The sequence below is a fragment of the Phocoena sinus genome, chromosome 14 (genome assembly GCF_008692025.1).
Source record: "Phocoena sinus isolate mPhoSin1 chromosome 14, mPhoSin1.pri, whole genome shotgun sequence".
Taxonomy (NCBI): Eukaryota; Metazoa; Chordata; class Mammalia; order Artiodactyla; family Phocoenidae; genus Phocoena; species Phocoena sinus.
In genome coordinates, this window is record NC_045776.1 from 84,294,560 (window position 1) to 84,307,243 (window position 12,684).

Here is a 12,684-nt window from a genome sequence, read left to right on the forward strand (position 1 = left end):
CGTGGTATTTTTTTTTTATAAATTTATTTTGTTTTTTATTTATTTTATTTTGGGCTGCGTTGGGTCTTCGTTGCTGCACGTGGGCTTTCTCTAGTTGCGGCGAGCGGGGGCTACTGTTCATTGCGGTGCGCGGGCTTCTCGTTGCAGTGGCTTCTCTTGTTGCAGAGCATGGGCTCTAGGCACGTGGGCTTCAGTAGTTGTGGCACACGGGCTTAGTTGCTCCACAGCATGTGGGATCTTCCTGGACCAGAGATCAAACCCGTACCCCCTGCATTGGCAGGCGGATTCTTAACCACTGCGCCACCAGGGAAGCCCTTATGTGTTATTTTTAAAATGTGTTTTCATAACGGCAGCCTGATTGGGGGACCAGGAGGTGGCCGCTGCTTGACCACAGCACTTGGCACCCAGCGGAAAGTGGGCTCTGTGTGCCAAATGCGTCATTCATTCATTCACTCATTCATTCAACACACATTTTTAAAACACTTTAGTATAATTGATTTACAATGTTCCAGGTGTACAGCAAAATATTCAGTTTTACATATATATATATTCTTTTTCAGATTCTTTACTATTATAGGTTATTATAATATACTGAATATAGTTCCTCGTGCTATACAGTAGGTCCTTCTTGTTTACCTACTTTATATATAGTATTGTGTATCTGTTAGTCCCAAATTCCAAATTTAGCCCTCCCCATCCCACTTCCCCCTTTGGTGATCATAAGTTTGTTTTCTATGTCTGTCAACACACATTTATTGAGCACCTACTACAAGCTGGGCCCTCTTCTAAGAGCTGGGGATAGGAGAGCGAACAAGACAGACCCAGATCTCCAACATCGTGGGGCTCTTATTCCAGTAAGGGAAAGGTCTTCAATAATTACGGTAAAGTGCACGCTAGGTGACAGGGCATAGTGAGAACACAGCAGGGACAGGGAAGAAGGCTGCAATTTTAAACAGAGGAGTAAGGCAGGTGAAATGTAAGGAAAAACAAAAGACCAAAACTAAACCAAAATTAAAAACTAAGGGCACTGAGGGGAACACGTGTATTTGGTGGTGGTGGGTAAGTCTATGAAGAAGCCACAGTCCGTGCAAAGGCCCTGAGGCAGGGAGGAGCTGAGACAGAGCATTCAGTAACAGCAAGGAGGACAGCATGGCCAGAGCAGGGTCTATGAGGGGAAGAGCGGAAGGAGATGAGAACAGAAGCAGTTTTCCACGAAAAGCCAGCAAGGCAGAAATTTATATAAACTATAAGTCTCCAGATTTATAAAGCTTGGCCAAAACTTGATTTCCTTAAACGGCGGAAGATAACAGGTCTGAAGCTCACTTGGAGAGTCTTTCCGATACACTGGCCTCTAATCCCTGCTTCGCTCTTCAGCTCTGAGCTCCCTGCCCCAGTGACACAGGAGGTCCCCCCAGTGCCACCCAACCCTGCCCCCGCCCAGCCTGACCCAGCCCATCAGATAGACACTCAACGTTGCAAAGCTAGATGTCTGGGCAGCTTGCGTCACCCTCACCCTTTCTTTGAACGTGGTCTTCCAGGACAAGGACAGCCACCCCTACTGTCCCCAAACAGAGGAGGCAGAATTCTGGAGCTGGAGATCAGGCTCAGCCCCATGTACCCAACCGGCAGGCTCTGGGAAGGAGCAGATTTGGAAGGAGCCTGACCCGAGGGCCCTTCGGGCAAGTTAGTCAGCCCTGAACCTCAGTTTTGCCATCTGTACAATGGGGCCAGTGACTCTATGGCCTCAGCTGTGCCTCATTTGACCTACGTGGCATTTAAATGAAGAAAAGTTGAACTCATTGCCAAGAACAAAAAACTGGGAGATTTAACATAAAATCTGGACTTCAGGGTTCTCTTGAAAATATCAGGAGATCAGAGACTTGCCTTCAGGTGTAACAATCCTTTATTGATAAACACGTCTTCCTACCAGCTACAGGAGTCACAAGGAACATTTTTATAACCCGAGCATCCAGTACCTGCAAATAAAGGTGACTAGTAAACATGGTTCGTACAAAGCAACAAAAACGGGTATTTCCCTGCTGGAGAGGGTATGGAGAAAAGAGAACCCTCCTACACTGTTGGCGGGAATGTAAATTGGTGCAGCCACTATGGAGAACAGTATGGAGGTTCCTCAAAACACTAAAAATAGAATTACCATATGACCCAGCAATCCCACCCTTGGGCCTGTATCCGGAGAAAACTCTAATTCGAAAAGATACATGCACCTCAGTGTTCACTGCAGCACTATTTACAATAGCCAGGTCATGGAAGCAACCTAAATGCCCATCAACAGATGAATGGATAAAGAAGATGTGGTACACGTATACAGTGGAATATTACTCAGCCATAAAAAAGAATGAAATCATGCCATTTGCAGCAACATGGATGGACCTAGAGGTGATCATACTCAGTGAAGTAAGAAACAGAGAAAGACAAGTATCATACATATCACTTGTATGTGGAGTCTAAAAAAATTGATACAAATGAACTTATTTACAAAACAGAAACAGACTCACAGACACAGAAAACAAATTTACGGTTACCAAAGGGAAATTAGGAGGTTGGGATTAACATATAGACACTACTATATATAAATCACTTAGTTGTACACCTGAAACTAACACAACAGTGTAAATCAACTATACTCCAATATAAAACTAAAAAAAAAAAAAAAAACACGAGCATTTCCCAAGCGGTCCTGTGTGTCAGGTGCTTGATCTAGACTCTTCACTGCATTGTCACTTCCCTGACTAGCACCACGATCCTTCGAGGCAGCCACTATTATTATTATTATTATCATTATTATTACTATTATTATTATTGGCTTCCTTTGTCAGTTTTTTTTTTTTTTTTTTTTTTTTTTTGCTGTACGCGGGCCTCTCACTGCAGTGGCCTCTCCCGTTGTGGAGCATAGGCTCCGGAAGCACAGGCTCAGCAGTCATGGCTCACGGGCCCAGCCGCTCCGCGGCATGTGGGATCCTCCTGGACCTGGGCACGAACCTGCGTCCCCTGCATTGGCAGGCGGACTCTCAACCACTGCGCCACCAGGGAAGCCCCCTTTGTCAGTTTTAATGAAGACGTAAGTGAGGGAGTTCGGTGCGGGGTGCAGGAGGGTCCACTGTGGCAGGTGACAGATGACCTCTTCAGTGCGAGGGAAAAGACCACAAGACCCTGGTGGGGGCCGGCCCTGAGCGCGCCTCTCCCAAGTTTAATGCAGGGAGGGGGAAGCCAGCATCCGGGCCTCCCAGCCCCCAGCTCTGGAGCGGCGGAGCCCAATGAGGGCACATCCCGGGGCGGCCAGGAGAGGGGAGGAGGGACGGAGTGGCAGCCCCATGCACAGCTGTAGGGAGGGCCCGTCCCCAGCTCAGTCCTGACACATACAACCGAGAGGGCAATTCGGGTGAGCACGGAGGTGGGGGAGGACATGGTGAACGGAAGGGGTCACCCCCCCAAAAAACAAAGACAGCAGTTGCAACTTCCCTCCGGGCCCCTGAGGTCCCCGGGGCTTGGGTTTTTCCAGCTCCTCCCATGTTTTGTGAGCTGCCAGAAATCCAGATGTTTCTATGGCATCTCCCAATTGTTTCAATGGCAGCAACTTATTTTTCAAAATCAAACACACCTGGGGGCTTCCCTGGTGGCGCAGTGGTTGAGAGTCCGCCTGCCAACGCAGGACATGGGTTCGAGCCCTGGTCTGGGAAGATCCCACATGCCGCGGAGCAACTAAGCCCGTGAGGCACAACTACTGAGCCTGCGTGTCTGGAGCCTGTGCTCCTCAACAAGAGAGGCTGGGATAGTGAGAGGCCCGTGCACCGCGATGAAGAGTGGCCCCCACACCCCGCAACTAGAGAAAACCCTTGCACAGGAACGAAGACCCAACACAGCCAAAAAATTAAAATAAATTAAAAACTAAAAATTAAAAAAAAATGTGCAGTTCCATCACATTTAAAAAAAAAAAAAAACACACCCGGGAGGCAGATCACACATCTTAAGGCCACGGCTGGACCGCCGGGATGCCCCTTTGCCACGCCTGCTGGAGCACCTCACCTGCACCATCGCCCAGAGGGGGTGACCTCTCCGTGTTACGGCGGGGGTGGGACTGGGGCCCGTGAGGCTGGGTAGCTCTCCCCTTCCCCACTGGCCCACAGCAGGTCCCACCCCAGAGGCTATTCCCCCCCTCCCCCCTCCCCTCCCCCCCACCGCTCCCTCCCACCAGCCACAGACTTGGAGAGTGGAATTCAAACGTCAGCCTGGAGGCTGCTCATGGGGTTGCAGGTGTGTGGGGGGGGTTGTTAGTCATGCAGGGTGGAAATCTTTAACCCAAAGCAACAAAGACAGGCCCACAGGGAGGAGCGACAGAGGGGCAGTGCCATCACGCCCTCTCTCCATCCCCCATCCACAGAACAGATACACCCGGGGCTAGTAGGTAGGGGGCCCGCCTGTCCTGGCTTCAGTCAGCGCACTCGGCCAGGAGAAAAGTGACATCAATCCAGTTTCCTTCTTTTGACGTCTTTGGGATAAAATGTAACAGGGAAGAGCCAAATCTGACTCCATGTTGGACCTGTTTCTTTCACTTTAACCTTTGCTTGCCGCTGCTTTTGTTCACTTAAAGGACTCTGTCTATACAGAACCGCCTGCCTCGGGGAACCCTGTCCCTCTACCTGAATGTTAAACCAAATGCCTTTGTTCAGGGAAGCATCCGGACCCTATCCACCTGTGCACGGCTGCAAGAAAGAAGAAATGAACACATCCCCTCCCCGAGGCTGGCCATTCCAGGGGATATTCGCAAAACTTATGGCCTTTGTACTGTCTTCCTCATCTCCTCCCCCTCTCTGTGCTAGAAAAGAAACTGGCATCCAAACCCTGTAAGATGGTTACTTTGAGACATTAGTCGGCTGTCTTCTCCGTCTGCTGGCTTTACGAATGAATAGTCGTATAGACAATGGACTCGAGGACACGGGGAGGGGGAAGGGTAAGCTGGGACGAAGTGAGACAGTAGCATGGACATATATACACCACCAAATGCAAAACAGATAGCTAGTGGGAAGCAGCCTCATAGCACAGGGAGATCAGCTCGGTGCTTTGTGACCACCTAGGGGATGGGATAGGGAGGGTGGGAAGGAAGGCAACGCAAGAGAGAGGGGATATGGGGATGTACGTACACATATAGCTGATTCACCCTGTTATACAGCAGAAACTAACACAACATTTAAAGCAATTATACTCCAATAAAAATGTTTTTAAAAAAAATTCGTATTCCCTGCCCCAACACCTCGTCTCCAATTTATTGGCCTGTCGTGCGGCAAGCAGAGCAAGCTTGGACTCGGTAGTAAAAATATATAACATGAGATCTACCCTCTTAGCAAATATTTAAATATACAATGCAGTATTGCTAACTCTTATTCATCATGCATAACTACTGTTACTACTACCACCAATAATAACAAACATAAATAAAGAGGTTGGGAGGAAACTTTCGGAGGTGATGGACATCTTGATCGTGCCGATGGTGTCACAGGTGTACACTTGGTGATGGTTTCACAGGTGTATGCTTCTCTCCAAACTCGTGGTGATGGTTTCACAGATCATGGTGATGGTTTCACAGGTGTATACTTCTCTCCAAACTCATCGAGTTGCATCATTATATACATATAGCTTTTTAAAATGTCAATCATACCTCAATAAAGTGGTTTAAAATTTTTTAAAGTTTCCAGTTCCTGCCTCCCTCCCCCAGCCCTGTTTCTTGGCAAAGGTACCTGGACACGGACAAGGCTTTTTTGGAATTCCGGAATCCCTCTGTGCTTTCCTCATCTCCTGGCCTGCCCACCCAGTTCAGGGATAAATCAGTGGCAAACCGATGAGTCACCAGATGAAGCCACGTGTCTCTCCCTCCAACAGAAGGGGTTTTGGGGCCCTGGGGTCCCACCCCTGTTCATCGGGCAATCTTCTGTGACCCAGCTCTGCTTTCTGGGATAAGTCACTGATCCTCTCTGCACCTCAGTTTCCTCATCCATAAAATGGGTGTAATGATAGCGTCCAAAATAAGTGGGTATGTAGAGGTAAAGTGCTTAGAACAGGGTCCAGTAGAGCCTGGGGACCCAGAAGATCAGCCATGCAGTTACCTGGCACAAAGTGACCAGCCCTTCCTCCTCCCCCTGTCACTGCCCCACCTCCAGCGGGGGTTGGACTTTGCACCGCTTGCGATCCACAGGATAACTTTGTTTAGGTCACACCGGACCACAGGCATCAGGACCAGGAAGCTGATTAGATAACGGTGCACAGGCCAAGCTCAGGGCCTTTTGACTAACATCTGATTCTATCCCTGCCCCCTCCCCTAAGGTCAAAGATCACAGCCCGAAAACAAAGACTGAGAGAGAAGGCCAAGGTGATCCCTCGTTGGACCCCACTCCCTTTTATCCAACCAGATTCTCCAGGCTCATTCTGGACAGTCAGGAGGGCTGCCTGGAAGAGAGGGCATGTGAGCTGGGGATTGAACAAAGGAGTTGGGCTTTGCCAAGGGAAGAAGATGGGGAGGGCGGTCCTGGCAGGGGCCCAGCCGCTGCAAAGGCTAGGAAGCCTTTAAGAGCATGACTTACCTAAATGTCCATCAATCACAAATATGTTTTTAAAACAACTCAAACATCACAATGGATAAACCAACTGCTGTGCATCCATACAACAGAATAAATGCTCGGTAATAAAAGGGAACCAACTGCTGATAAATGCCACATGGATGAACCTCAAAAGCCTATGTTAGGGACTTCCCCGGCAGTCCAGTGGTTAAGACTCTGAGCTGCCAAGGCAGAGGGCACAGGTTCCATCCCTGGTCGGGGAACTAAGATCCCGCATGCCGCACGGCGAGGCCAAAAAAAAAAAAATTAGATAAAAAAGCCTATGTTAAATTGAAAGAGACAGATACAAAAAGCTACATACTATATGATTTCACTTATATGACACTGTGGAAAAGGGAAAACTCTAGGGACAGAAACCAGATCGGTGGTTGCCAGGGGCTCGGGGGAGGGAGGAAGCTGACTGCAAAAGGGCATCAGGAAGCTACTTGGGGTAATGAAAATGTCCCATCCCTTGATTTTGGCTGCCAGACAGGAGAGATGTATACATTTGATAAAGCTCATCGAACTACACTTAAAAAGGATGCATGGGGCTTCCGTGGTGGCGCAGTGGTTGAGGGTCCGCCTGCCGATGCAGGGGACACGGGTTCGTGCCCCGGTTCGGGAGGATCCCACATGCCGCGGAGCGGCTGGGCCCGTGGGCCATGGCCGCTGAGCCTGCGCGTCCGGAGCCTGTGCTCCGCAACGGGAGAGGCCACAGCGGTGAGAGGCCCGCGTACCGCAAAAAAAAAAAAAAAAAAAAAAGGATGCATGTTATGGATGAACCTTGAAAACACGACACTAAGATTTTCTGACAGTTTTATTGAGATCTGATTCGGATACCACACAATTTATCCATTCAAAGTGTACGACTCAATGGTTTTTAGTCTATTCTCAGAGTTGCGCAGCCATCACCGCCATCTAATTTCAGAACATTTTCATCACCCAAAACAAAACCGCATTAGCACTCAATTCTCTCCCCCAGCCCCTGGCAACCACCGATCTACTTTCTGTCTCTATGGATGTGCCTTTTCTCAGATAAAGAGAATCATACAAGTCTTCAAATGTGTCCCTAATTCTCTATTTCTTAAAAACAAGCAGAGACACAAAAGGCCACATATGTCTTCTTTCACTTAGCAAAATGTTATCGAGGTCCTGATCATTCATCCTTTTTATGTGCAGTTTGTTGAACTTTATCCAATGTATATACCTCACCGGTGTGGCAACCAAAATCAAGAGATGGGACATTTTCATCAAGCCTCTTTTAAAAGGGTGAATATGAGCACACCTATGTTCACAGCAGCAGTATCCACAATAGCCAATAGGTGGAAGCAACCCAAGTGTCCATCGATGGATGAGTGGATAAGCGCAGTGTGGTGTACCCAGTGTTATTCAGCCTTAAAAAGGCAGGAAATTCTGACCCAGGCTATACACCGTGGATGAACTTTGAAAACATTACTAAGTGAAATAAGCCAGTCGCAAAAGGACGGACACTGTATGATTCTGTTTACGTGAAGTGTCTAGAATAAGCAAGGGAGTTCCCTGGTGGCCTAGTGGTTAGGATTCCGGGTTTTCACTGCTGTGGCCCAGGTTCGGTTGCTGGTCAGGGAACTGAAATCCTGCAAGCTGCGCGGCGCAGCCAAAAAATAAAAGAATAGGCAAATCCATAGGGACAGAAAGCAGCCTGGTGGTTGCCTGGGGAGCATTGGGGAGGGACTCCTTAATGGGTATAGGGTTTCTTTTTGGGGTGATGAAGACGTTCTGGAACCGGACGGTGGTGATGGCTGCACAACATCGTAAATGTACTAAACACCACTCAACTGTACGCTTTTTAACGGTTTAAATGGTGAGCTTTATGCTAAGTGAATCTTACCACAATTTCAAAAAGAAAAAAGATTAGCTGCAAATTAAAACGAGATATTTCCCAAAAGATGGACACAAATTAAGTCACCTGAGAAAACCAAGTGCGGGTAAAGGTGTGGGGAAACGGAGGTGCCCCAGAACGTGAGCACGGCACGCCCCCATGACCCTGCGGTCCCCTGCTCTGCACACTGGCTCTCAGACACTGCTGGCCCCGCCCAGGACCACGACCTACACACCTGGGGTGACTGAAACAAGCTTCAGGAAAGAACACCCGCCTTTCCAATATGATGGCACTTACACTCCCAACGGATTATTTGCTCCTCAGATATTCTCTCCCAGTCCATTCTGTTTTTAGTGTTGGCCCCCACTGACCCCAATCGTCTCACATCCCTCTATCGGATCACAGCCCACAGCTGGACAACTCTGCCCTAGAGACAGTCCCACGTGTGTGCGAGAGGGCTGCAGAAGAATCGTCGAGGGACTTCCCTGGCAGTCCAGAGGTTAAGACTCCGTGCTTCTACTACAGGGGGCACAGGTTCAATCCCTGGTCGAGGAACTAGGATCCTGCATGCCTCAGAATCGTCGAATCTCGAAAAGGAACAGACGGTTCAGCAGACTCTCAGCCAGAGATAAATCGGGCTTCTGCACACAACTATATCAGGCAAAATGAATGAAAGGACCGGGTCTACCTGGATAAGGCTTAGAGAAAGAATCTTGAGTGAAAAAAAAAGGCAAGCTGCAGAAAGGTAACAGTCACTATTGGCTCTTCACATGAATTTTTCAAACACACAAAATAATGTGGAACATTTTATTTCTTGAAAATGCTATTAACCTAAAAGCTGCCAGCTCAGCATTGGTCTGTAAGTCCCTCCATCTGGTCTGGCCCCTGTGGCCTCTCCAGGCCCCACATCCTACCATGTCCCTGTCACTCACTCAGTCCGTCCATGCTGGCCTCCTTGCTGTCCCCTGTATATGCAGGCACACCCCTGCCCCAGGGCCTTTGCATGGGCTGTTCCCTCTGCCCTCAATGTTTTTCCCGAGGTAGCAGCATGGCCAAATCTCTCGCCCCTCCTAATCTTTCCTCACACGCCCCCTTCTCAGGAAGACCCACCCCATCCACCTTCAAATTCCTGAACACCCCCCAGCCTGCTCTGGGTTTTCCATAGTCCTTGTCACCTTCCGGCATAATTATAATTAATTGTGTCTATTGTTCTTCATCTGTCTGCCCCGCTAGATCATAAACCCACCAGGACTGGATCCTCAGCTGCTCACTGATGTATCTCCAGGGCCTGGAACAGTGCTTGGCACTCAGCAGGTGCTCAGCAATGTGAGCTGGGGAACAAATAGAATCAAAGTAGAAACGTCTAGGGAGCGGCGATCTGCTTTCTCCTTTGTGTATGTTTTAAGAAGCTCATAATTGAGGGAATGTGGGGAGGCGGGCGTGCTGCGCGGCTTGCAGGATCTCAGTTCCCTGACCAGGGATTGAACCCAGGCCCACAGCAGTGAAAGCGCGGAGTCCTAACCACTGGACCGCCAGGGAATTCCCGAGATAATTTTTTTTTTTAAATACACAGAGAGCATGGCCTATTTGGGGCCCAAGCAGCTCAGCGGACGTGTGATGGAACAAATGAAAATTTCATGTTTCGATTAAATACATCTTAAAAATTACCATTTTAATAAAAATGTGAGCTGCGGGCTTCCCTGGTGGCACAGTGGTTGGGAGTCCTCCTGCCGATGCAGGGAACACGGGTGCGTGCCCCGGTCTGGGAAGATCCCACATGCCGCAGAGCGGCTGGGCCCGTGAGCCGTGGCCGCTAAGCCTGCGCGTCCAGAGCCTGTGTTCCGCGGCGGGAGGGGCCACAGCAGTGAGAGGCCCTCGTACCGCAAAAAAAAAAAAAAAAATTGTGAGCTGCAACCTCACAGGCCAGGCCACAGCCTCAGGACTGGGGTAAACAGATGATGAGACTCAGACCACTATCCCATCCAAGGGTGGTCCCACCTCCAACAGACCCCATCTCCTCTCCAGGCCAGGCGGTGAGGACCCTGCCTAGGGAAGGGGCAGAGCAGATGTCCTGAGGCCCAGAGGATGCAGGGTGAGGGACAGCAGACCAGCCTTCTGTTTCACAGAGAGGCCAGCGGAAGGCAGGGGAGAGGCCCAGGCCTCACATGGCTGTCCCTCCAGGGGCCTCAGGCCAGCCAGGCAGGCCTCCTGCGCACGCATGGGATGAGCTTGGAGTAGAGAAGCAGGCAGAGGCTGAGAGGGGCCCCATGACTCCAGGGACCTCTACCTTCACCCTCAGGAGCCAGCAGCCAGAGCACGGGACCTCAGCTCACAGAGGCCAGAAAAAGCATCTCTTGCCGGGTCTCGAGGGCCAGGAAGTCCGCGACCCCCAGTGAAACCACCTACCAGGAAATCTCCTCTCGCCCATCTCCCGAGCAGTAAAGCATCTGCATTAGGCCCCTTGGACCGCTGGAACAAAGTCACACACTGGGTGACTTAAAACATGTAACCTCTCCCAGTTCTGGAGGCCAGAAGTCCGAAATCAAGGCGTGGGCAGGGCCGCGCTCCTCCAGAAGGCTCCAGGGCAGGCTCCTAACTTGCTCCCCTAGCTCCTGGTGGTCTCAGGCTTTCCTAGGCGCATCCCTCCAACCTCTTCCTCTGTCATCACATCCCTCCTCTCTATGTGCCCTCTTCTTACAAGGACGTTCTTGTTGGACTTAGGGCCCACCTGACCCTTACCTTAATCACATCTGCAAAGACCCTATTTCCAAATAAGGTCACATTCGCAGGTAACGGGGGTTAGGACAGGACTTGGAAGTACCATTTTTGGGGGGGGACCCTATTCAGCCCAACCCAGGGGCAAAAAGCCAGGGCAAAGCGAAGTGATCAGGGTGTCGCTTGAACCCACAAGTGGCCACTGCCCTCCCACGGCACTCTCCCTGCTCCCAGGATGGCCCTGACTGCCAAATCCAAAACCCCACTCTCCAGGTGCCACCTCCTCCACGAAGCCTTTGGGGAACTACCTACGATGAGCCTGCTCTGACCTAATTAGGACCCAGGTCATTCTGTGGACAGTCACCCACTCCGTGCTAGATGACATGTTCTGAATTTAAAGATGAACAAGACGGGGCCCCTGAGAAGCTGGGGGAGGGTCGGGGAGCTGGAGAATCCTATCCACCATCTGTAAAGCACTACTCAGGTAGCAAAACACTTCCACCTACCTCACCTCATTACATTCTCAAAGGCCCATGGAACAGACACAGACACTGAAGCTCGAGGACCAATTATCACTCCAATGTCACAGGTGCAGGAAGAGACCAAGCCACAGGTCCTGCACCAACATGCAGGCCAGTGCCCTCACATTTCTCTCCCACTGGGCTCAGAGCACACGGGACAGGAGTTTCGCAAACTAATCATTAATTTTGACCTGGCCATTGAATTGCAAAACCCAATCCCTCCCCCAGTGACAACAGGCAACACACCTCTGACCAGATGAGCCAGGAGGCTGATTCACCTGTCTGAGGCCAGGTTCTGGGACAGGACCAGACCCTTCCCACTCCAGTCACTTCCTACCCCCTGCATCCGAGGGCTCCAGAGATGTCCCCAGCCCCGTGGGGCCCATGAACGCAGGGAAGACTGCAGCATGGGCTGATCCAGTCTGGAATTTGGGAACGTCACACCCTTGGCTAATGTTCCAACTTCTTTTGATTTTAAAGGTAAGAAGAATGAAAGAAAAGGTTTTTTATAGAAAACCCAAGCACGTTGCTGAAACAGCAGGGTGAGTTGCTTAAGCTAAGCAGTTGAGTCATGCTTGATTCCTCCATTTCTCTCCCACCCAAAAACCATCCATCAGGAAGTCTTGCTCTAAGATGCACAAAAAATCCATCCAACCACCCCAGCTCCTATCATCATTTGCTCTGACAGATGCAGTCACCTCTTCACTGGTTTTCTCACTTTTGCTTTTGTCCCTAGTCTATTTCCTGCATAGATCAGAGTTACCCTTTTAAAAGGTACATCTGATCATGGTATTCCCCCCACTCAAACACCTCCACGGCTCCCTACTTATCTTGGAAATAAATCCAAATCTCTTGACAGTGACCTACGAGGTCTTGCACCATCTGGCTCCCTGCAGCTATACCAATCGTAGCTCCCTTTGCCGTCCACCTCGCTCACTCTGATCCAGCCACACTGGCCTCATTGTTCCTGAGCCCATTG

General features: G+C 50.0%; 1 protein-coding gene across 6 annotated transcripts in view; it reads right to left on the minus strand.

Moving 5' to 3' along the window:
* Positions 1 to 12,684, minus strand: part of SCARB1 (scavenger receptor class B member 1) — a 79,531-nt gene that overhangs the window by 36,817 nt on the left and 30,030 nt on the right. Inside the window, exon 2 of one of the 6 annotated variants that reach the window (XM_032654343.1) lies at positions 1,885 to 1,976. The exons of the other annotated variants lie outside the window; for them this stretch is intronic. The gene's annotated coding sequence lies outside the window, so the exon portion shown is untranslated. The remainder of the gene's footprint in view (positions 1 to 1,884; positions 1,977 to 12,684) is intronic. 6 annotated transcript variants of the gene reach the window in all.